Here is a 26,828-nt window from a genome sequence, read left to right as displayed (position 1 = left end):
TGTTCGAAATCATACTTATCGAGTGTTCTCTCTCGTGATCAAGTCCTTAATCTTCTTGGGAATTTTTCACATCAAATCTACCCGCTCATCACACCAAAAATATCCCTGTGTGATGACAAGCACACAACCTATCATGCAAATCAAGTTACTCTCATTCCATGATACCCGAACTAGCCTCACACATTCACAATGATGGCATCCTTTCGACATTTCTATGATGACCATGATTCCTGTGTAATTTTTTACCAGTTGAAGGTGGGTGTTTTGTCATAACAAACTTGGTTCCCTCATTCAGAGCATCCACAAGATTCTTCAGAAACTTTCTTTGTTCATGTCAAGCTAGGAATCTGGAATTTCGACCAACTAATCTGTTTTTTCTTCTATCTTGTGTGGTTGTCATGTAGTTTATCATTTTCCTAATAGTACATCCAATGAAACTTGCTTTGTACACTATGATCTTCACTGTGTAATATCTTTCTCCTCGAACTTATGTCCAGCGGGCGAGGCACTTCAGCCTACGTTGATGGCTATGGCAGGCCCTCACTGTCTTGATATGACTGAAGAGAATGATCAAATATATCTCTCCATATCAGACTCCCATCTTGATCCCCTCTCTCAAATCAGGAATCCTAATTTTCAAAGATCACAAGTATTTCAAAACAATCATCACTAATTTTATGATCTAATCACTGAATGGATGGAAAAATCTTACTTGGCAAGTTGTGTTACAGGTAACAAGGTTCAGTCCTTCCTTGCACTCGCTAAGAAACGTAGTGCAAAATAACACACACTAGCACGAGGCCTCTGAGGTTTGTTGAAAAATAGTAGTCACCGAAGAGGTAAGCATGTGTGTTGGGTGGTTATGACACATATTATTGCCCATAGGTGAGACCTTCTCTCTCATGTGCAAGTTTTTCAAGTTTTTGTATTTTCTATTGCACACTATTTTTTATCTGTCTTAATCTTTTATATCTTTGTGGTTGAAAGTCAGGTATTCCTATGATCGTTTCACTGGAAATTTCATTTCACATAACCCTGATTATATAGCATAGGAGTAGGAGTAGTTTTTTCTTTATTTCTTGCCTTTTCTATATAGTTTGCATGTTTATTTGATTGCTAACTTGGTTTGGTTTGTTTGCCTTCTCACTTTTCTTGCCTGTTGTCTTTCCACTTTACTTTTCTATTTTTTCTTTGCTTTGTTTTGTTTGCTTAATATCATGCTATTTTTTATTTTTCCAATAAGTGTTTCCCTTTACTAAGTTCTAGCTTTTGAATATGTGACTGAGATCCAAGGAGTCTTGTGACACTGCAACACTTGGCTAGTCCTATGTCCATCTTCTCTGTGCTTGGTTATAACCTTCAGCCAATGATTTCCTAATGGAAAATATGAGTTGTCTGCAAGGGAAGCTTGGGTCCAACCATGAACCTGTGTCCACACTGGGAAACCCCATACACGTCCTTACCCTTTTTCTTTGTGTGTTCAAGCTCATCTAACTAGTAGAAACAGAGAAGGGGACAATCTAAATGAGCAAACCTATGTGAGGGGTCTTGAGTGCTTCTCTGAAGGAACAACCTATCCTTCTCTCAATAAGTTGGTATCTTTCTTCCACCCAAAAAATAAATAAATTCCTATGCACGGTCCTCTTTTAAAAAAAATACAAAGGCGAAAGAAGAGAAAGGCTTCCTACGTAGAGAGGTGAAGCACACAACTCTGCCCTGGTACTAACTAGGCTCGCTGGCAGTGGGGCAATGCATGTGTCCCTGTGTGACTCCATCAGGGCATTATCTAGGCCTGTTGGCAGCAGATCAACACTAGAGATGAAAACTTATACTCTGAAATATTTTAACTCGCGAGCCAAACTACCCTTCCCGATTTCGAAACACTGTGATCAAGCTAAAACTTGTCATTGTGTTCGACTGAGTTGGAGAAAGGTGAATCATGTCTATCCAATGGGTAAGTGGGGAGGCCGAACTAACTTGTACAATAATTCAATACTCCCTGAAAGACCAAGGCCCTGTTCTATCAACGGACCAAAACAAAGAAGTTTGATTTCAACCAATGTGTGGCCAAGTGTTGTAGCCTCCAAAAGTTTGGCTTACATCAAATTTTGGAGCCTTTCTTGGATTTTTCCTTGATGTTTGCAAGCCCTCGGGTTCATCCCGTGAGCCCGTATTGAGTATTTGCACCTGCCTTTGCTTGACCATTCATCGGACATCTTTTTGGATAATGGTCACAATGTCTTGCTTGTAGCCATGTTCTGGCTATGCATAAGGTTCGTCTTCACGTGAACAAGTTGTATTCACTGTGTAAACATCCATAGCACTCACCCATGAAGTTTTATGCACTGTTGCACAAGTGTCGTCACAGTCATTCAATGATTTATCACAAGTGTCACGCTTGTCACTCACACCGTCGATTAGTCATACTAAGTGAATGCTTTCTTGATGGTTCAAGCCATCTTGTCATCAAGTCATGTTGAGTGTGTGTTCATAAGGCCATTCATGTACAAAGTCACTCATTCACACACTTAGTCATTCTATGTCAACCGGACCAACCCCAATAGTTAGACCTTTGTTGAGCTGGATTGCACAACTTTAGCCCTTAATGAATGTGTACCGGTGCCCAAAATTGCACAGAGCTTGAGCATGCCTCCCAGGTAGTCTGCACTATGTAATCCTATAATGGAATCAACTGATTATTACTAGAACAACACAGAAGTTTCCCAGCAAGCCATCTCAATCTGCACTACCTGTAAGCAACATCAACCAAGTCTCTAGGTGGTCAACCAAAGAGTTTGACCAAACAATGACCATGGGCCTCACTCCTCCAAAAAATTGCGTATAAGCTTCTAGGCATGCTCGCTTTCACTAAATAAATAAACTACGCAAACATGTCGAATAGACAACCACTGTCTGCCACTACACTGCCTTAAAAAATTGCATAGTTTTTCCAGCCAGTCACCTATCAGCTAGCTTGTTGCTCCTCCTCAAAACTACGCAATTTTCATGAGTAGTCTCCCAGTTTCCCAACATCCCGCTCAACTTAGAAACTATGCAGGGATGTCCAGCAGGCCAACCTTCCAAATTTGCGCAGTTTTTAACAGTAGCCTCCCACAAACTGCTACCAGTTCCTTAGAGAATTTATGCAATTTTCACTACCAGTCTGCCCCTGCTGCCTGCACTGTCTCCTTGAATTACGTATAGTTTCCCTCCAACCAAGCTAGATCCCATGGACAGTCACTGCTGATCTAGATTTCCCATGACAACCTCCCAATGACCTATCTGAAATTTTCATGGACAGTGCCCTGAGCCCACATCTCGGCCTGAAATGTTCTTCGCACAGTTTCAAAGCCTTGTCCTATCTCCCGGTCACCTAAATATGAAAGAGAAAGACAATGCATCATGGTAGACTAGGATATTTCTAGATTTGATGCCGTCTCATCATGAGTGATTTCATATACAGGTACATGGATGAGATATGGCGCGACGACGAATTGGTTGAATAAGTAGTGCATGCAAGGAGACTTTTTCATGAATGGACAGAGACATTGAGCATGCCAAAGTACAAACAAGGGAGATACATGCACATGAAACATCAAGTGAACACGAAGACCATCGAAGACTCAACACACCTTTCCATGTGGAGGTGAAGCTATGATACACCAAGAGCACATCCATCACTCAGTAACACTACAGCTCAACATGCACACCACCACCAGCATAAACATACCAGCTTTGTCGTGTCAATTCATGTCATGAGTCATCTCGGCCACATCACTACTATGGCCCATATTGTTGTAATCAATGTAATTTAACGTGGAATTCTAAAACACCCACATGAAAATATGAAGAGTCATGTAAGTCAAATAGTCATGAGGGAAGTTGAACAATCACAAGGGACATTTTTACCCTTATCTATAAATTCCCCTCATTTGTACATGAAAAAGACATTTCACCTCTGCTCCTCGCACATAGCCCTGAGAGTTTGTAGTCTTTTCTTTGAGGAGCGAGCATTGGCTCCAATGCCCTGCTATCAAGGTTAGTCATGTAACGGTATACTAATGTGTCTTGGAAGTTCGCTTAATTCAGAAGCTTGATAATAGGCCAACATGCTTTCACACATGTATTGTATTTTTTTGTTAGACTATTCTTTGGACACTTGTAATGCATGTTGCTTTAACCTATATTAAGATAGTTAAACTATTTTGGTTGTTCTAATACATTTGCTTACGAAAATGTGTTGTATAAGTTTTTAACGATGTCTTGCCTGTGTGGGCTATCCCACCAGAGACTATATAGAACCATTCTCATAAACTTGTTATAATGACTGCCACACTCATGTGGACTACTCCACTGGGTGTTATATGTGCTATTTGTTCACTATGTGTTTGTGATTGTCGCATCCATGTGGTCTACTCCACCAGAAGCTATGCATGTCCTTTTGTGTTATGTGTCTCTAATAGAGTTGGGACTATTCCCTTTCGACTTGAGAGTCACTTCCATCCTCTCCCTCTACGATGAAAGAACCTTGACATAGGTAACACTAAGCACTCACTAGGCACGTGAACCTCAATGTGCAAAGACAAAGCAAACCACTCTCATGTGATGACAAGCAAGAGCTAAGGAAAACCTTTAAGATAATGGAAACTAGACCATCATACCAGATGGGACTTCTACACCAAACGGCGTGAGGTCTAGTTGGGACTTCATACCAGGTAGATCCCCTAAATGTTGGTGGGTCGAGCACCATCAACACCACAATAAAAATAGAATAACAAGCATATAAGTAACCCTAATTCTTATAACAACCATTAACCACATACATGAATACCAAACATACAAACCTATATGATGATCTGATCTCACCCCAAAAGTCTAGTGCCACAACCTTAATTTTTTGTTCTGCATCTCCTACTGTATCTTAGCCAACACATTAGCATCATAACATATCGACAACATCATGATGACCTAAAATGCATACAATAAACTCATGGCCAATAAACTTAACCATAACAATGCATGCATAACAACTGACATGCATAACAAATGCATAATCGACATGCACTCATGATGATCACATCCAACAACAACACCATCGACTTCCACATGGCAACACAACTGCAACAATGACCACCACCATGCATACACAACAAGAACATAGTCCACAAAAATAAATAACACATATTCAAATGACATGTATGCCTGAAAAATACACTCTTCCCATCCATTCCAAGTGTTGAACTATGCTCTGATACCACTCTATGTTATCAGATAACACCAAAAATTAACAAAAACCAGGCATTCCCCAAAGAGAACGAAACTCACTTGATACCACTCTGTAACACCCTCCTCCCACATTTACCTAAGTTAACCTGTCTACTGGGGTAAACATGTGACAAATAGTTACCATGATATGATTCAACTCCCTAAGTGTAGTTAAGGAAGTGGAACTGATGAACCAACACATCACAGACCTCCCTTAGTTGGTACAGGACCCCCAGGAGCTAATCCACCACTCCAGGTGCCCAACCCCTAATTTAACTTAATATTTCAATGAATTAAACCCCCATTCTCTCCCATCACATGGGCATGCATCTAAATGGGACCCTCCAGTCACTCCCACAATGCTTGAAAGGGAGAGACTACAGTCTTTTTCAGTGAATTATGTGCTAGAGACTATGAGCTTTAAGCTACTTTTTCAGGGCTAGTATCCAAACCATTGCCTGAAACTTGATGAGACTTTCCAAAACAATAAATGACACCAATACAAAGCCTATAACACAAAATTTGATCAAGTACCATGACCAGAATTTTGTCAAACATATCACAAATATGCATTCTACAGGTAATAACAACATATATGAGCATAGGGGTATCATGCTTATCATAGAACCGCTAAGAAGCATTGATGTCTTATCACAATAGCTACATTATCATCTATTAGTTCAGATATTAATTATTCATTCATTTACAAATCAAAACATGATGAGATCCATACATCATCACTACCATAAAACATGCTCATAACCAACATATAACCAACATAAATAACAAGTATATAGTAGGCATAAAAATTGGATATAAACAAGTACATTTACCGATCACATACAAGAGAAAAGAAGCTCTCATTAACATATGAAAAATTCAACCAGGACTGGGACTTCCATGAACCACCCGACCATAGACTAGGTTGAACCAAATATTTCTTTTAGCCAATCACCCTTGTGCCATATTCCATGTATGAATGTGGGATCTCATGAAACACATCAAGCACAACCAAACTAGGCTTTCTAGAGGCCAACCACTTAATTGTAGCGGCTAAAACACCATCCAAAATTTTGGCCTATACTCAAATTTTGGAGCCTACTGTGGATGTTGTGATCGCTCATTCCTTAGTCACTTATTGGTTAGCTGATCATTTCAAGCCCCCTACTTAGATAGCAAGTGTCGTTCACACATTTATCTTTATAAAGAAAGTGTCCTCTTTGGGCATGGGAATTATTGCTTGTCATGCAAAGGGGAGTTTTGGCTTGCTTCAGGGGAAATATTTGTGAAAGTTAGTTGTTATCATCATATAGACATGTTTTTCACTCATTTACAAAGTTTCACGCACCATTACACAAGTGTCGTCATTATCGTCACAAAGTCTATCAACGGGGTTGCCCTTGTCATGAATTTCCACAAGGTTGTTTCATTAAGAGAAGTATGTTTTCATATGTCCTCGATGATCTACATTGTATCACCAAGTATCCAAGTGTGTGGTCACATTCAAGTTCTATAACTGTTCACATCGATTCCACTAATCCCATAATTAGCCAAATACCGAAGGATTCCTATTAACCTAGCCTCATCCAGCGTTCCTAAAATGCGTACTTCACATCTTCAACCTTCAATATTTTCCCTTGCCTTCTAGAACTATGCAATGAATAGAAATCCAAACCTCCCTTGTTATAGACATTTTTGTGCCCTACAACTCCAAGCATGAAATGTCGATAAACCAAGGGCTCCTAAGTCCCTAAAAGTGTTTTTCTAACCCCTAAAGGAATAAGGTCAACAGATTACAGCTTCTCCCAGAAGTTCTCCACCAGAAACTGCTCAGAATAAGTCAAAACATGATCATTTCAGCTGCTCCACTGGCTAGGTGCGTTGCATTGCACCTAAATACACTGTGAGGGTGCGTTGCATTTCAAAAGTCCCTTCTGTGGGGTGCGATGGGCGAGAAATGACAAATGGCAGTGTCATTCCGCGAGGTGGAGAGACAATGGAAGCTTCCAGAATCTTCTCCTGTGACACTTGCCTCACTGAATTTGACCAAGGATGAGTAAGAGGCCTTCAGTCTCCAAGTGGAAGCAAGAACTGACAGAGAGAAGACACTAATCAAATCACAAGCTGACTCATCCTCCTTACAGATATCTATATATGGATCACTCATCCCAGAGATCCAGAGGCTGGAATTTTGCATATTGTAAGGAATTGATGTTGGTTTTTGAGACAAATATCAGAGTATTGGGTGATCTATGCTTTGTTTGAGGTGAAGAGGGGCTTCTTTGCTAGGAGGTTGAAGCTGGGTCAGGAACCACCGGTTGTAACTCCTCCTGGATCTTTTCTTGTTTATCAATAAAAACTATTTGAGTTTTTCCTCCATGCTTTTGTATCATTGATGCTTGTTACATTTGTATGGTTAACTTAAATCTGATCCTAAGTTGTTTATGAATATAGATCCATGTCTTTGTATAGTGTTCTTCTTCTGTGATCTTACAGGTACTTTGTGAAGCTGGGCAAGTAAGGGAGCAGGTAGCTGGAGACTATCAAAGAAGAGAGGGATTGGATCAAAGGATTAGCGCAAGACACAGGTTGGTTCTTTCTATTCCTCTCTATCTATAGTTCATAAAGGAAATACAAAAGTGGTTTTTCTCTATTTGTTTCTAAGGTAACTGTCACACCTTAGTGGGATAGAGCAGCTATAAATAGACACTTTTCCCTGTAACAAAATGGTGACTCCGCTGGGGAATGTCTAATTAGTTTGTTTGTGTATCTCTTTGTTGTTTGTTTCATAAACTTATAAGTAGCTTTCGAACTGCATTTGCCATAACAAATGCAAAGTAGACATCTGCTGCTTCAATCCATTCACTCAATCTGTTTATGATTTGAACCACTAATTCACAAACTATCTGATTTCCCTTGTGATAGCTCTTAGACCCTCCTTAGATCTACCCCTGATTGTGCATTACTGATTGCTTTTACTCGGGCAAAAACCAAAGACTGAACTACAAACTGTGACCCGGAACCTGGACAAAATCTCGTTTCTGGCCCAGCGCAGGTACTGTTAAGAGATTCTTAATTTCAGCGCACTTCCCGAAGGGGCAACCTGCACTGCATTTCAGATTCTCTGTGTTACAGGTGCGCTGATCAGACTAGCTCTGCGCAGCTGTGGTTCTTGTGCTTCATTCTTTCCAGTTCTATCTTTGAATTTTGCTGCCTGTGATCCGTATATGTCTGTTTGAAACCCCTTTTCCTTGTTGTTATTCTGCCTCCTTTGTACAAAAGAACTGTAAATGTTTTTGTGTGTTTGTTGAGTCGTTTACAGTTTTCCATTGCAAAAGTAGAATAGTCGTACTGTCGTCCTTTGATTTGGATCTATCGCAAGTGTCGCTTTCGATCATAGGAGAAAGTTTGATTGCTGTTGATGGTCGATTATACTGTTACTATTGCCTTTGGTCTGAATTTGTGATTTTCTAGTGTCAAGAACAAGTGTTCATTTCAAAATCGTAAGGTGTCGTAATCATCTCTATTTTTGATTTCGAAAAAAGAGCTTGTTTATATTTGTCGCTTGAAAAGAAATTCAGATTTGTACATCAACTTTCCTTTTAGCATCAATACTAAGAAAGTCGAAAACAAATACATGCATGTGCATTTGCATATAGACAGTCTATTTGGCTTGATTTAGGAAAGTGCATTTACGGTGTGCTCTTTGCTCTTTGTGAAAAGATTGTGTCTTTCTTTTCCCCTAGTAGCTAGGATTTTCATTGCACAAAAGAGATAAAAGTTTGTTTATCATCTTTAAATTGCATTTTAGGAATTACATCTACATCTCGTGGTGAACCCAAAAGGCAAACTTCATAAGCAAGATCAACTTAAAATAAATTCAATGAATCTAACAACGCTTTGGAACTTAACGCACAACATTTAGAGGTCTAGGCTAGAGACGTATTCCGGCATCGTAAAGCCTGGTAACTGTTGTCCTCACTGATGGTTGGGTGATTCCTCCACTTTGAGACGATAAGTGCCAGTACGGCCTTGTGCTCCCACGTACCGTCGAGTATATTTTGGAGACCCCTATAGGCTTAAATCCTTTATCCATAGGAAGCCGTGTCTGCCACCCTATCGATCGCAATGCACTGAACACAGCATTCGGGAAGATTGACTGCCGTACCGTAAAAAGTATTATGCAGTTTTGCGATTGGTTTGGTACTCCCTCTACCTAGACTTCCAGAGCAGTCCCTTTCGTTCCTTTTCAGACTCCTTAACGAAAAAGGTCCATCTGAGCACTTGTCACTTCGGGCTCATGAAAAATCGAAGGCGACTAGAGTCATCTTTTGTTTTTTCTCGACTCTTAAAAACTGAAAAAACAAGTTGTGTCAAAGCGTATAAAAATTTATTTTAAACGGAATATTCATTACCCCTTTCCTATGTTGATCTTGGGTTGAGAAAATGGAGTCCACCAACCAAGGAATTCCCCTTGGAGGAAATCCTAGTCCCTTCTCCTCTTGGGGAGATGTTGGTGCACCCCATATGGCCACATTGTTGCTTCCAGGACTGACAATTGGTTTTCCTGTATGGCTCCTCTCAACCTCTGTCATTCAGAACACCACTATTCCTAAACAATCGAATCAGCAATTAGACGAGTCCAGAGTTACCCACCAGCCTTCTACTTCCTCTAATTCTTCCTCTCCTCCTTCCTCTTCGCTTGATGGGGCTGGTAAGGCCAAAAGTCAAGTTCCTAAGGAGAAGAAAGAAAAGAAGAAGAAAGAGAAGAAGAAGAAGGAGCCAAAGGCGAATGGGGGCAAATGAGTGTCGTCTAACGAAAATCCACACACTGCACCGACCAGGCCTAAATCGCCATGTGTCATTTGCAAAGGAGACCACTTTCACAAAGATTATCCTTGCATCCCTCGGATCTTAAGGGACTGGTCTCCTCGTTTGCACAACCCAGTGTCGTTAACCTCTGATGATCATGTTGAAAGCACACCGTCAACTAGTGAAAGTGAAGCCCCAGGACAAAAAGGGAAATGTAGATTTCCTTGTAAACTGTGCAAAGGCGATCATGCCATCCACCGTTGTTACCGGGAAAAGTGTCTATTTAGAACTCCTCTATCCCACTAAGGTGTGACAGCTACCTTAGAAAAAAACAGAGAAAACTACTTTTGTATCTCCTTTATGAACTATAAATAAAGAGGAATAGGAAGAACCAACCTGTGTCTTGCGCTAGTCCTTTGATCCAATCTCTCTCCTCTTTGACAGCTTCCAGCTACCTGCTCCCTTACTTGCCCAGCTTCACCAAGTACCTGTAAGATCACAGAAGAAGAAAACTATACAAAGACATGGATTTATATTCATAAATAACTTAGGATCAGATTTAAGTTAACCATACAAACGTAACAAGCATCAATGATACAAAAGCATGGAGAAGAAACTCAAATAGTTTTTATTGATATACAAGAAGATCCAGGAGGAGTTACAACCGATGATTCCTGACCCAGCATCAACCTCCCAGCAAAGAAGCCCCTCTTCACCTCCAACAAAGCATAGATCACCCAATTCTCTGATATGTGTCTCAAAACCAACAACAATTCCTTACAATGTGCAAAATTCCAGCCTCTGGATCTCTGGGATGAGGGATCCATATATAGATGTATGCAAGGAGGATGAGTCAGCTTGTGATTTGATTAGTGGCTTCTCTCTGTCAGTTCTTGCTTCCACTTGGAGACTGAAGGCCTCTTACTCATCCTTGGTCGAATTCAGTGAGGCAAGTGTCATAGGAGAAGATTCTGGAAGCTTCCATTGTCTCTCCACCTCGCGGAATGACACTGCCATTTGTCATTTCCCGCTCAACGCACCCTGATAGTGCATTTAGGTGCGTTGAAACGCACCTAGCCAGTGGATTTAGGTGCTATGCAACGCACTTAGCTAGTGGAGCAGCTGAAATGATCCTGTTTTGACTTATTCTGAGCAATTTCTGGTGGAGAACCTCTGGGAGAAGCTGTAATTTGTTGACCTTGTTCCTTTAGGGGTTAGAACAACACTTTTAGGGACTTAGGAGCCCTTGGTTTATGGACATTTCATGCTTGGAGCTGTAAGGCACAAAAATGTCTATAACAGTTGCCCCCTAAAGTATGAGGCCGTTTATCGGGTGAAATGCTTTATTATGAGGATCCGAAGTTCTTTCAATGCTGGGAGGAGACCTGTAATAAGATACAATACAATACATTATCTTCATATTGCTTTCATGATCTAGCTGAGGCAGGCATTCCCATGCTCAACTTTATAAATTCATTTTCATGTACATAGGACAGACAATCGTCTGATGGTAGACTGATGATTCTGATAGAGCCATCGTCCTTTTGGTAGGATGATTATCTGTGCTGCAATGTTGTACATTTTAATGTCTTTATTTTCCTGAATATATATCGCAGCCCGGATGGATGAAACTAGATCCGGGGTCTTCAATCTCGTCCGATCTTCACTCGAAGTACAAGTCGATCCATGTGAGAAATGTTTTGAAGTCGAACACGGAAAGACATCGCTTGATTACCAGTCAATGATGTAAACTGTTAACAAGCGCGAGAGGAATCACCGATAATGATAATGATCCTCAAGGTACTGCAGTACAATTCACGTGGTGTGAATAAAGGACTTGGCGTCGAACACCACGCAAAATCTTTCGGTCGAAGGTCATTGATGTGAACCTGTCGCCGGAAGTGAGAAACTTGCCATTGAGGCATGCAAGCTTCAAAGTACTGAATGGGGTGTTCCTAGACCAACTTCTTGGATAATGAGCTGATGTCGACAAGAAGTGATCCGTCATAGGAGGGCCTTAATGAATCCCACATCAATGACACGGAACGGAGCAAATGATTTTGATGGAGGTGAAAACGATCTGATGATATATGGTTCAGGGTGGCGGTCATGAAAGAATGGAGTATAATGTATGGTAGTGGGCGGGACACAGGTGGCCTTTCTGGATGACTTCTCTTGAACATGTCGGCGACACTGATGTGATGGATTGGTAGCATTAACCCCAAATGTGGATGGTATGGTGTGACCATGGCGATGTGACCGGTGAATGAAACAACCCAACCCGACTCGGGCACGGAGTGGAAGTGTCATGTTCAAGAGCGACTTGCTACCAATAAAGATTCTTTTGAGTTTTCTTCCCAATTTTTCCCCAGTCTTTGCTGACCAGTACCTCTTTATTTTTATCAAGCTTGAGGAGGATAACATATGCTTGTTCTATAATTTTCCCTTCGGGCAAACCCATCGCTATATTTTAACGAGCCTAGCGATAGTGAAACTCGTTCTCGTCTAAAGACAAGTTTGTCGCTATTAATCTTTTTAACGAGTTTAACGACAAAGATAACTCGGTCCTTTTCATTTTTAGAGAGTCTGAAAAGGTACGTAAAGGTAACTCCAAAATTCATTTTTCGTCATCTAATCCCTTAAGTCCGAAAAAGTATAAAACAATACAGAAGGGATGAATTTTCGATAGCTTTAACGAGCCGAACAAAACAAGCGCTCGATCTTTTCGTGTAATAATCCCTCAGGTCCAAAAAGATTAAAATCTAGATGAGGGATAGCACTTCCTGTCCCTTTAACGAGCTGGAAGGCCAAGAACTCGGCAATCCTTTCATATTTTACGAGTCAGTTGAAAAGAGCTTAAAGAAGACTCGTCTTTTGAGGAACGAGTGATAAAATGGGTAGCAGCTGATTCCAGGTAAGGTTTGGAATTTTCCAATCACGGCAGTGTCACAAGGATGGGTAGTGAAATCACTCTTCGCAGCTGTTCCTCAAAATGGGTAAACAACCAAATGGAGGTGAATGATCGGCCAATGAAAAAGTGGAGGTGACGGTGCAAACACGACCAAGGCTTTAATGGCTGAAGTACTACATTCACGGTGGTTATTTACCAGGGAATAGTTCATTTTTAAACGAGCTTAAACGCAGGTGGAAACATTTGCTCAGTGCGGGTTTATTTTTTAACGAGCTTGAACCTTGCGGTAACACCGCTCGATTAATCCAGTCATATGATAAGAATGTCTCATATAAAAACGGCAACTTTTAGATTTTTGCCCCACATCCTTTCTTTATGCAAGTTAGGTGACGACCAATCCTACGAGTTTAAAGGGTTAGAGGTCCTAAAAATTTAAGAAATAAATAGTCGCCCATCGCTTGCACTCCAAAAGGTTTGCATGTCCCCAGGTATAAAACAGAGTTTCAAGGTTACCTCTACTTCTTTCCGTCAAAACATTTGTTTTACCGAGAGAGGCCTACCTCTTACAGGTTACCCAAAGATTGTTCTATTTACAGTGTAAACAAAACACTTCTTCGGCGATGTCTACCAAGATAAACAAAGGTGAGTGACGATGCCCACCAACTCACACAACTTTGACAAGAGAATCTTGTTCTAGAATAACCCCCTCTTCCAATCACGGACGGGGGTATAGACTAGTCATATTCTCTCACGGAAACCTACTCTATACCCAAAGTTTTCCTACCGAAGCAGACCAGGACGCATGCCCCCTGGGTTTCAGTCATATCCCTCCGAATTACTCGCGCTCATCGGGAGGACGGACTGGAGATTGAGACATTTCTTGCATGAAAAGACCATTTAGGGATGGTATATGACTATTTGCTATGCGTGATCCGAGAAATGAAAGCTGGTCCACGAGCTTGACCACTCTTCCTTCATGCGGAAAACACATTACTCTAAAGAGTGAGGAGACAATTGCTTCCATGCAATAAATATAGTCTCGTCCAAGGAGTAGGTTATAATCCAAGGGTCCTTGAACTACCATTACATTCATGTGAACTGTCTTCCTTCTCAATGTTATTGGCACATCGGGAAGGATCCCTAAAGGTCGACTGGTTCCTTTATCAAAGCCTGTCATATTTCTCATCTCAGGCAAAAGCGATGGCGAACCAAGCACTTTCCAAGTAGTTGAGGAAAGGATACTCACAGAAGCCCCCTCATCTATGATGGTACTAGCCATAACCATTCTATATATTTGAACGATAATTCGGAATGGTATGCTTGCTGGTAAACGAGGTCTGCCTAGTTGATTCCAGTCGAAGGAGACAACTAGGTTGCTTGGAGGTGGGACCAAATAGACGGTCGGGCATGGCTTTGACGAACTTCCTTCCTGTGGTAAAGGAACGGGTAAATTGCCCCCATGTTCATCCGAGTCTGTGTTTATGAAGAGAATTTGGACGGTGTCATCCTTGTTCTCTTCAGTGACTGTATCATCTGAAGATAAAACCTCTGAAGGCAAGACCGGGTCAACTGCCGCCTCGACCTTTTGACTTTCGTCTGGTATGGATCCAGATGGTTTATCTTCAATGATAGGTGCTTCAGCCGACCACCTGAGCGGGCCAGCCGGATTTTCAACTAGTGACGGACTCGGCAAGAGTTTTTTATATCCAGGAGGAAGTCGTAACGGTGAAATCGGACGATCATCCAAAACTCTTTTAGCTTCGTCTAAGAAGGGACAACGGTGGATGGCATGATTGCCTTCGCACAGTTTACAAGGAAATCTACATTTCCCTTTTTGTCTTGGGGCTTCACTTTCACTAGTTGACGGTGTGCTTTCAACATGGTCATCAGAGGTTGACGACACCGGGTTGTGCAAACGAGGAGACCAGTCCCTTAATATCCAAGGGATGCAAGGACAATCTCTGTGAAAGTGGTCTCCTTTGCAAATGACACATGGCAATTTAGGCCTGGTCGGTGCAGTGTGTGGATTTTCGTTAGACGACACTCGTTTTCCCCCATTCGCCTTTGGTTCCTTCTTCTTCTTCTCTTTCTTCTTCTTTTCCTTCTTCTCCTTAGGAACTTGACTTTTAGCTTTACCAGCCCCATCAAGCGAAGAGGAAGGAGGAGAGGAAGAATTAGAGGAAGTAGAAGGTTGGTGGGAAAATCTGGACTCGTCTAATTGCTGATTCGATTGTTCAGGAATAGTGGTGTTCTGAACGACAGAGGTTGAGAAGAGCCATACAGGCAAACCAATTGTCAGTCCTGGAAGCGACAATGTGGCCATATGGGTTGCACCAACATCTCCCCAAGAGGAGAAGGGACTAGGATTTCCACCAAGGGGAACTCCTTAGTTGGTAGACTCCATTTTCTCAACCCAAGATCAACGTAGGAAAGGGGTAATGAATATTCCGTTTAAAATAAATTTTAACACGCTTTGACACAACTTGTTTTTTCAGTTTTTAAGAGTCGAGAAAAAACAAAAGATGACTCTAGTCTCCTTCGATTTTTAATGAGCCTGAAGTGACAAGTGCTCAGATGGACCTTTTCCGTTAAAGAGTCTGAAAAGGAATGAAAGGGACTGCTCTGTAGGTCTAGGTAGAGGGAGTACCAAACCAATCGCAAAACTGCATAATACTTTTTACGGTACGGCAGTCAATCTTCCCGAATGCTGTGTTCGGTGCATTGCGATCAGTAGGGCGGTCGACATGGCTTCCTATGGATAAAGGTTTTAAGCCTATAGGGGTCTCCCAAAATATACTCGACGGTACGTGGGAGCACAAGTCCGTACTGGCACTTATCGTCTCAAAGTGGAGGAATCACCCAACCATCAGTGAGGACAACAGTTACCAGGCTTTACGACGCCGGAATACGTCTCTAGCCTAGACCTCTAAATGTTGTGCGTTAAGTTCCAAAGCGTTATTAGGTTCATTGAATTTATTTTAAGCTGATCTTTCTTATGAAGTTTGCCTTTTGGGTTCACCACGAGATGTAGATGTAATTCCTAAAATGCAATCTAAAGATGATAAACAAACTTTTATCTCTTTTCAGCAATGAAAATCCTAGCTACTAGGGGAAAAGAAAGACACAATCTTTTCACAAAGAGCAAAGAGCACACTGTAAATGCACTTTCCTAAATCAAGCCAAACAGAGTGTCTATATGCAAATGCACATGCATGTATTTGTTTTTCACTTTCTTAGTATTGATGCTAAAAAGAAGTTGATGTACAAATCTGAATTTGCTTTCAAGCGACAAACACAAACAAGCTTCTTTTCGAAATCAAAAGGTAGAGATGATTACGACATTTTATGATTTTGAAATAAATACTCGTTTTGACACTAGAAAGTCACAAATTCAAACCAAAGGCAATAGTAAAAGCATAATCGACCATCAACAGCAAATAAACTTTCTACTATGATCAAAATCAACACTTGCGACAGATCTAAATCAAAGGACGACAGTACAACTATTCTACTTTTGCAATGGAAAACTGTAAACGACTCAACAAACACACAAAAACATCTATAGTTCTTTTGTACAAACGAAGCAGAATATCAGTAAGGAAAAGGGGTTTGAAACAGTCATATACTGATCACAGGCTGCAAAATTCAGAGACAAAACTGAAAGAATGAAGCAAAGAACCTCAGCTGCACAGGGCTAGGCTGATCAGCGCACCTGTTACACAGAGAAACTGCATTGCAGCGCAGGTTTCCCTTTCGGGAAGTGCGTTGAAATGAAGGATCTCTTCATAGTACCTGCGCTGGGGCAGAAACGAGAATTCTATCCGGGTTCTGGGTCACAGTTTGCAGTTTAGTCTCTGGTTTTTGGCCGAGTAAAAGCAATCAGTAATGCACAATCAGGGGTAGATCTAAGGAGGGTCTAAGAGCTATCACAAGGGCAATCAAATAGTCTATGAATCAGCTGTTCAAATCATAAACAAATCCAGTGAATGGATTGAAGCAGAAGATGTCTACTTTGCATTTGTTATGGCAAATGCAGTTCGATTGCTACTTATAAGTTTATGAAACAAACAACAAGAGATACACAAACAAACTAATTAGACTCGATCCCCAGCGGAGTCGCCATTTTGTTACCGGGAAAAGTGTCTATTTAGAACTGCTCTATCCCACTAAGGTGTGACAGCTGCCTTAGAAACAAACAGAGAAAACTACTTTTGTATCTCCTTTATGAACTATAAATAAAGAGGAATAGGAAGAACCAACCTGTGTCTTGCGCTAGTCCTTTGATCCAATCTCTCTCCTCTTTGACAGCTTCCAGCTACCTGCTCCCTTACTTGCCCAGCTTCACCAAGTACCTGTAAGATCACAGAAGAAGAAAACTATACAAAGACATGGATTTATATTCATAAATAACTTAGGATCAGATTTAAGTTAACCATACAAATGTAACAAGCATCAATGATACAAAAGCATGGAGAAGAAACTCAAATAGTTTTTATTGATATACAAGAAGATCCAGGAGGAGTTACAACCGATGATTCCTGACCCAGCATCAGCCTCCCAGCAAAGAAGCCCCTCTTCACCTCCAACAAAGCATAGATCACCCAATTCTCTGATATGTGTCTCAAAACCAACAGCAATTCCTTACAATGTGCAAAATTCCAGCCTCTGGATCTCTGGGATGAGGGATCCATATATAGATGTATGCAAGGAGGATGAGTCAGCTTGTGATTTGATTAGTGGCTTCTCTCTGTCAGTTCTTGCTTCCACTTGGAGACTGAAGGCCTCTTACTCATCCTTGGTCGAATTCAGTGAGGCAAGTGTCATAGGAGAAGATTCTGGAAGCTTCCATTGTCTCTCCACCTCGCGGAATGACACTGCCATTTGTCATTTCCTGCTCAACGCACCCTGATAGTGCATTTAGGTGCGTTGCAATGCACCTAGCCAGTGGATTTAGGTGCTATGCAACGCACTTAGCTAGTGGAGCAGCTGAAATGATCCTGTTTTGACTTATTCTGAGCAATTTCTGGTGGAGAACCTCTGGGAGAAGCTGTAATTTGTTGACCTTGTTCCTTTAGGGGTTAGAAAAACACTTTTAGGGACTTAGGAGCCCTTGGTTTATGGACATTTCATGCTTGGAGCTGCAAGGCACAAAAATGTCTATAACAACCATTGTCCCTTCTTAGACGAAGCTAAAAGAGTTTTGGATGATCGTCTGGTTTCACCGTTATGACTTCCTCCTGGATATAAAAAACTCTTGCCGAGTCCATCACTAGTTGAAAATCTGGCAGACCCACTCAAGTGGTCGGCCGAAGCATCTGTCATTGAAGATGAACCATCTGAATCCACACCAGACGAAATTCAAAAGGTCGAGGCGGCAGTTGACCCGGTCTTGCCTTCAGAGGTTCCATCTTCAGATGATACAATCACTGAAGAGAACAAGGATGACACCGTCCAAATTCTTTTCATAAGCACAGACTCCAACGAACATGGGGACAATTTACCCGTTCCTTTACCGCAGGAAGGAAGTTCGTCAGAGCCGTACCCGGCCGTCTATTCGGTCCCACCTCCAAGCAACCTAGTTGTCTCCTTCGACTGGAATCAACTAAGCAAACCCCGTTTACCAGCTAGCGTACCATTCCGAATTATTGTTCAAATATATAGAATGGTTATGGCTGGTACCATCATAGATGAGGGGGCTTCTGTGAGTATCCTTTCCTCAACTGCTTGGAAAGCGCTTGGTTCGCCATCGCTTTTGCTTGAGATGAGAAATCTGTCAGGCTTTGATAAAGGAACCAGTCGACCATTAGGGATCCTTCCTGATGTGCCCATAACATTGAGAGGGAAAACAGTTCACATGAACGTAATGGTAGTTCAAGGACCCCTGGATTACAATCTACTCCTTGGACGAGACTATATTTATTGCATAGGAGCAATTGTCTCCTCACTCTTTAGAGTAATGTGTTTTCTGCACGAAGGAAGAGTGGTCAAGCTCGTGGACCAACTTCCATTTCCCGGATCATACAGAGCAAATAGTCATATACCATCCCTGAATGGTCTTTTCACGCAAGAAATGTCTCAATCTCCAGTCTGTCCTCCCAATGAGCGCGAGTGATTCGGAGGGATATGACTGAAACCCAGGGGGCATACATCTTGGTCTGCTTCGGCAGGAAAACTTCGGGTATAGGGTAGGTTTCCGTGGGAGAATATGACTAGTCTGTACCCCCATCCGTGATTGGAAGAGGGGGTTATTCTAGAACAAGATTCTCTTGTCAAAGTTATGTGAGGTGGCGAGCACCGCCGCTCACCTTTGTTTATCTCGGTAGACATCGCCGAAGAAGTGTTTTGTTTGCGCTGTGAATAGAACAATCTTTGGGTAACCTGTAAGAGGTAGGCCTCTCTCGGTAAAACAAATGTTTTAACGGACTAAAGAAGGGGTAACCTTGAAACTCTGTTTTATACCTGGGGGCATGCAAACCTTTTGGAGTGCAAACAAAGAGCGATCATTTATCTATTTTTTTTGGATTGGTTGTTTCCTAACTTGCATAAAGAAAGGATGTGGGGCGAAACTCTAAAAGTTGTCGTTTTTATATGAGACATTCTTATCATACGACTGGATTAATTGAGTAGTTTTAGCACATAGTTCAAGCTCGTTAAAATATAAACATAAGACATGAGCAAATGTTTCTACCCACGTTTAAGCTCGTTAAAAAATGAACTATTCCCCAGTAAATAACCATCGTGAATGTAGTACTTCAGCCGTTAAAGCCTTGGTCGTGTTTGCACCGTCACCTCCACTTTTTCAATGGCCGATCATTCACCTCCATTTGATTTTTTACCCATTTTGAGGAACAGCTGCGAAGAGTGATTTCACTAGCCATCCTTGTGACACTGCCATGATTGGAAAATTCCAAACCTTACCTGGAATCAGCTGCTACCCGTTTTATCACTCGTTCCTCAAAAGACGAGTCTCCTTTAAGCTCTTTTCAACTGACTCGTAAAATATGAAAATATTGCCAAGTCCTTAGCCTTCCAGCTCATTAAAGGGACAGGAAGTGCTATCCCTCATCTAGATTTTAATCTTTTTGGACCTGAGGGATTATTACACAAAAAGATCGAGCACTTGTTTTGTTCGGCTCGTTAAAACTATCGAAAATTCATCCCTTCTGTATTGTTTTATACTTTTTCGGACTTAAGGGATTAGATGACGAAAAAGGAATTTTGGAGTTACCTTTATGTTCCTTTTCAGACTCTCTAAAATTGAAAAGAACCGAGTTATCTTTGTCGTTAAACTCGTTAAAAAGATTAATAGCGACAAACTTGTCTTTAGACGAGAACGAGTTTCACTATCGCTAGGCTCGTTAAAACATAGCAATGGGTTTGCCCGAAGGGCAAATTATAGAACAAGCATATGTTATCCTCCTCAAGCTTGACAAAAATAAAGAGGTACTGGTCAGCAATGACTGGGGAAAATTGGGAAGAAAACTCAAAGAATCTTTATTGGTAGCAAGTTGCTCTTGAACATGACACTTCCACTCCGTGTCCGAGTCGGGTTGGGTTGTTTCATTCACCGGTCACATCGCCATGGTCACGCCATACCATCCACATTTTGGGTTAATGCTACCAATCCATCACATCAGTGTCGCCGATATGTTCAAGAGAAGTCATCCAGAGAAGTCACCTGTGTCTCACCCACTACCATACATTATACTCCATTCTTTCATGACCGCCACCCTGAACATTATATCATCAGATCGTTTTCACCTCCATCAAAATCATTTGCTCCGTTCCGTGTCATTGATGTGGGATTCATTAAGGCCCTCCTGTGACGGATCACTTCTTGTCGACATCAGCTCATTATCCAAGAAGTTGATCTAGGAACACCCCATTCAGTACTTTGAAGCTTGCAATGGCAAGTTTCTCACTTCTAGCGACAGGTTTACATCAATGACCTTCGACCGAAAGATTTTGCGTGGTGTTCGACGCCAAGTCCTTCATTCACACCACGTGAATTGTACTGCAGTACCTTGAGGATCATTATCATTATCGGTGATTCCTCTCGCGCTTGTTAAAAGTTTACATCATTGACTGGTAATCAAGCGATGTCTTTCCACGTTCAACTTCAAAACATTTCTCACGTGGATCGACTTGTACTTCGAGTAAAGATCGGACGAGATTGAAGACCCCGGATCTAGTTTCATCCATCTAGGCTGTGATATATATTTAGGGAAATAAAGACATCAAATGTACAGCATTGCATCATAGATAATCAACCTACCAAAAGGATGATGGCTCTATCAGAATCATCAGTCTACCCTCAGACGATTGTCTGTCCTATGTACATGAAAATGAATTTATAAAGTTGAGCATGGGAATGCCCGCCTCAGCTAGATCATGAAAATAGTATGAAGATAATGTATTGTATTGTATCTTATTACAGGTCTCCTCCCAGCATTGAAAGAACTTCGGATCCTCATAATAAAGCATTTCACCCGACACCAAAAGGTTAACAGCCTCATACTTTAGGGGGCAACTGTTATAGATTTTTTTTGCCCTACAACTCCAAGAATAAGTCCATAAACCAAGGGCTCCTAAGTCCCTAAAAGTGTTGTTCTAACCCCTAAAGGAACAAGGTCAACAGATTACAGCTTCTCCCAGAAGTTCTCCACCAGAAATTGCTCAGAATAACTCAAAACAGGATCATTTCAGCTGCTCCACTGGCTAGGTGCGTTGCATTGCACCTAAATACACTATGAGGGTGCGTTGCATTTCAAAAGTGCCTTCTGTGGGGTGTGATGGGCGAGAAATGACAAATGGAAGTGTCATTCCGCGAGGTGGAGAGACAATGGAAGCTTCCAGAATCTTCTCCTGTGACACTTGCCTCACTGAATTCGACCAAGGATGAGTAAGAGGCCTTCAATCTCCAAGTGGAAGCAAGAACTGACAGAGAGAAGACACTAATCAAATCACAAGCTGACTCATCCTCCTTACAGATATCTATATATGGATCCCTCATCCCAGAGATCCAAAGGCTGGAATTTTGCATATTGTAAGGAATTGTTGTTGGTTTTTGAGACAAACATCAGAGTATTGGGTGATCTATGCTTTGTTTGAGGTGAAGAGTGGCTTCTTTGCTGGGAGGTTGAAGCTGGGTCAGGAACCACCGGTTGTAACTCCTCCTGGATCTTTTCTTGTTTATCAATAAAAACTATTTGAGTTTTTCCTCCATGCTTTTGTATCATTGATGCTTGTTACATTTGTATGGTTAACTTAAATCTGATCCTAAGTTGTTTATGAATATAGATCCATGTCTTTGTATAGTGTTCTTCTTCTGTGATCTTACAGGTACTTTGTGAAGCTGGGAAAGTAAGGGAGCAGGTAGCTAGAGACTATCAAAGAAGAGAGGGATTGGATCAAAGGATTAGCGCAAGACACAGGTTGGTTCTTTCTATTCCTCTCTATCTATAGTTCATAAAGGAAATACAAAAGTGGTTTTTCTCTGTTTATTTCTAAGATAACTGTCACACCTTAGTAGGATAGAGCAGCTCTAAATAGACACTTTTCCCTGTAACATCTCTTGGACTCAAAACTACACAGATACTTCCTCTAGTGTCCTTCCCTCAGTTGAAGCTCACTACCTCCAGAAACTACATAGTTATGTCCCTTAAGCCTCTCAACTTCCCAATCCCCCTTGCCTCCTAAAATTGTGCAGTTTTTCCTCCCAAGGCGCCATCCCACAACATCCATTTCATGCTTGAATTGCACAATTATATCCCTTAGTGAGCATTGCGAAAATTTTTTTCCCTCAATGAGGAATTTGCAAAAAAAATTCTCAACCTAGCCTGCGTTGTGCACTACACAGTCTCAGTGATCAAGCTTGACCCTTGGCTACTTGAACTATGAAATTACACAGTCGTTGGGCCTTATTCCTTGACCTATCACTTAGTCATGGCCCAATCCATGAATCCAAGTGCTCTATCTTAGACTAGGGGTTTTCAGACTAATGTCGTCTAGTCATTAGTGAGTTACAGATGCAGGTACTATCTTACACTACGGCAAGGTGATAAAGAAGGATATGAACGAGGGCATGATAGATGGCACTAAAGGAGCTGAGGAGAAAATATAATCATCATATAAGAAGACCAAGGAACCCTAGGGTATGATAGAATGTCATAGATCATGACTACATGAAGACTCCATCTAATTCCCAACCCTTTGGAGGGAAGGTACGAAAAAACAAAGCACATCATTCATGAAGTTGAAATGCACCTGTTAGTGTAATATGAATGATAGCTTATCATTTTCATATCATTATGTCTTCAATGACAGGTATGGTCTCAAAAACTAAAAGGCATTCCATGTGTTTTTGCTAAGTGTTCTGCTCCCTTTTGCAAGATAGGCAAGATGTTGTCTTTTTTCATACTGGATGTCTCACTTTATGCATAAGATCATTCTAGTAGTTTCAAGGGCTCATATTTTTGTTTATCCATCTTTATAACCATTTAAACACCCATCACACTCATTCAAAAACTTTTAAGCGTTATCGTACAAGCGTCAACATGGTCATCATAAAGTCTATCTTAGGTGTCACACTTATCGTACTTTGTCATGAAGCGGTCACACACAAGTGAAAGTGTTGTTCATGTGTCATGGGTGATCAATTTTGTTGATTGTAGAGAATTATAAGTGTTAGGACATAATCGAAGCTTCATTAATTAACTTGTTAGTCTCACTGGTCCAACACTTAGACTTTTCGGAAGAAGATCCCTGACCCTTCAACCTGGCTTCACCTAGCCTGCCTAGATTGCACATAAAGCAGTTCCAATCAACAGGCTATGACCTTGATCCCTAGATTTTCACAATGCACAGTTCCTATTCCCTAGGACTATTGCATTATGGAATTCCTAAGCCCAAGACTTAGCCTTCCCTTCCAAAATTATGCAATCCTTTCAGTTAGTCAGCCCCAAACTGTGCATTGCCCAAGAACAAGAAAAAATATACCTCCCTATGTGATATGATTAAGAAAATTAGTTTTACTGTGCTAAAATTCCTTTTAGATTATATTAAATATGCTCAAGGATTTATGATATTTTTTTCAAGTTAAAACATGGATTTTTATGTGTTTTTATGTAATTTTTATGTGCAAATTAATATAAACAAATGTCTAAACAACAACAAATGATATACATAAACATCACCATAAACAATATACAACATCACATGATGAAAGATTTCACCCCTCCTAGGCTACGTCTCCTTGGTTGAGCTTCCAATGGCTTAACCCTCTCTATTATGCTCAAAAGTTTGAATACACCAATTTGCAATGCTCAGAATGCTCTGAAACATATTCCAATGGCTCCAAAATGCCCAAAAATGCCTATGTAGCCTCTTTCTACTCCTAATTTGGTCAAAAACTAAAGAAGTTATGGCCTTTCCCAATATTCTGCTAATTGCACCACAAATTCCCCAAAATCTGGCATCATCCTACAATTTCGACCTAGAAACGCATTAACGGAGCGACAATTTTGCCGAAAATCGAGCGAAATTGTTAGAGATTTTAAATGTCAGCTAACGACTATGTATCAAAAATTGTGGCCATGTGTGGTGCCACATGCCTGGGGCTAAGGCCAATGACCCTCCCCCACCGTCTGGGCCCCCACTCTTCCTCCATTGATGGTCGTGTGTGGTGGTGTGTCCACGGGTTGGCCCTACTCCCAAACTACGCAGAATTAAATTTCAAATAGAACGCGTAGTCCATACATGTCAAGAAATTCTTTAGTGGTGTATTGGTAAATGGATTTGGTGTGCGTTGGGAGGTCATGGGTTCAACACCCGCTACCTCTTCTTGGACTGTGACCAAAATTTTTGTGGCCTCCAGCTGGGCCATGTGTTAGCCCGTGGTTTGCTACCATTCCAACCAATAAAAATCATAGAATTCTGACCAATGAAAAGAAGCCACTTGTCAAATTCTGATTCATCAAGGGTCCTGTTGGCCAAGTCAATGACCACATACCCTGCCCAATCAGTGCCATGTCAATAGTACGGACTGCTGATTAGGTTGTCAATTTTTTTTTAAATTCGCCTATTTTGGAAAGTGAACAAAACTCATTTTTGGAGTCATACAAAGTCCATTTTGTGCGAAACAAGTTGTGCCAGATTTAGGATGACGAGAACTACGTGGTCGTCCCGGTTTCCACACCAATATGGCAACTTTGAATTTTGAGCTATTTTTTGAGCACCTGATCATTCCTCCGCACTGGAAGCCTTTTGGACCCCAAAACATCACTTTCAGTTGTCCAGCAAGTGAGGGTACAGTTCCCTCACCTTTCTAATCTCGATCCATTCGTCGCCAACTTGGAAATAGTGATCTACCTTATGCTTATCGTGCCTTGTTTTGTACTTGCCTTTGCTCTTTTCAAGCCGATCTTGAGCTATTTGATGTATCATTTGGAGTCGTTAAATGAACTCTTTGGCTTTTTCCATGTTACTATCCATAGCAATGTCCTTCTTACCAAGATGATAAAACACATTATGATGTAAATGGTAAACGAATTCCTCTACTTGATTCCTTTGACTCAAGCTTGAATGTACATCTTGAAAGTATGTATTTTTTTGAACATAACTTTCATGCAAAACAAAATGATGCTTGAGGAAAGTAGTTATACAAAATATAGGACTAAATCAACAATCTTGTCACTTGTACCTTTCTTATTCCTTTTGACCAAGTTGAATAGTAGAAGAAAACCCATCCAATGAAAGTGCCTTTATCGCTACAAATTGATCACTGCACCATTGAAAATTTCTAAATGAAATGAAATGGGCTTACCATGTTGCATAAGGATTGCGCCATTGGCATAGTCGCATACATCAATCTGAAACTCAAATGCCTTTTTCAAGTATAAAAGAGCAAGTATAAAGGCTGAACTAATCTTCTGTTTCAAAGCATCAAATTCCTCTTGTTTTTTTCCTTCCCACTGGAAGACCTTTTGCACAACTGCCAAATAATGCAAATGAGCTACAATAAAAGAAAAATTAACAAAATCTTTCCTCCAAAATTGGGCTGCTCCAAAAAAACCTCTTATCCAAATGACTATCTTGAGCATTGACCAATCCATAATGGCATCAAACTTGGAGAGGTCTAACTTCAACTCACCTTCTTGAATATTATGGCCCAAGTACATCAAACAAGTTTTATCCAACATATATTTTGACATCTTCAATAAAAAATGTTCTTGACATATGACATCAAGTATTTTTCTCTCACACATGGCATGTTCATAATGATTTTTTTTGAAAATGAAAATGTCATCCAAGTAGACTATCATGTCTAGAAATGGCTTCAATACATATTTCTTCATATGCATGAAAGTAGTAGGAGCATGGCAAACACCAAAAATCATAACACGTCATTCAACAAACATTTCTTTGTTTTGAATGTTGTCTTCCATATGTCTCCTTCAACAACTCTACTTTGATGATAGCCAATTCTTGAATCCCATTTAATGAAGTGCTCTCCATTCTTCTTGGACACCAAAAAAATAGGTGCACCACATGGTTAAGGAGATGGTCGGATGATCCTTTTGTTCAACAACCCATGGATTTGTTTCATTATTTCTGCACTTTCCCTTCTTGACATCCAATGCATATTAATGTTAGGAAGAAGACACTTTTGTTGCAATGGTATTTCATGTTGGATTCTCCTCTTGGAAGAAAATCCCTTTTCTTTTTGAAACACCTCATCATCATGGTTAACAACATCAACCAAATCAGTTTTCAATTTTGAATTACAACCATCAAATGCTTCATAATCAACATCAACATTGGGTTTGATCACAAGAAGCAC

Source organism: Pinus tabuliformis, chromosome 9 (assembly GCF_031772625.1).
Source record: "Pinus tabuliformis cultivar Carrire ecotype Pingquan chromosome 9, CPIR1, whole genome shotgun sequence".
In the NCBI taxonomy this organism is placed as follows: Eukaryota; Viridiplantae; Streptophyta; class Pinopsida; order Pinales; family Pinaceae; genus Pinus; species Pinus tabuliformis.
This window is presented reverse-complemented; position numbering follows the sequence as displayed.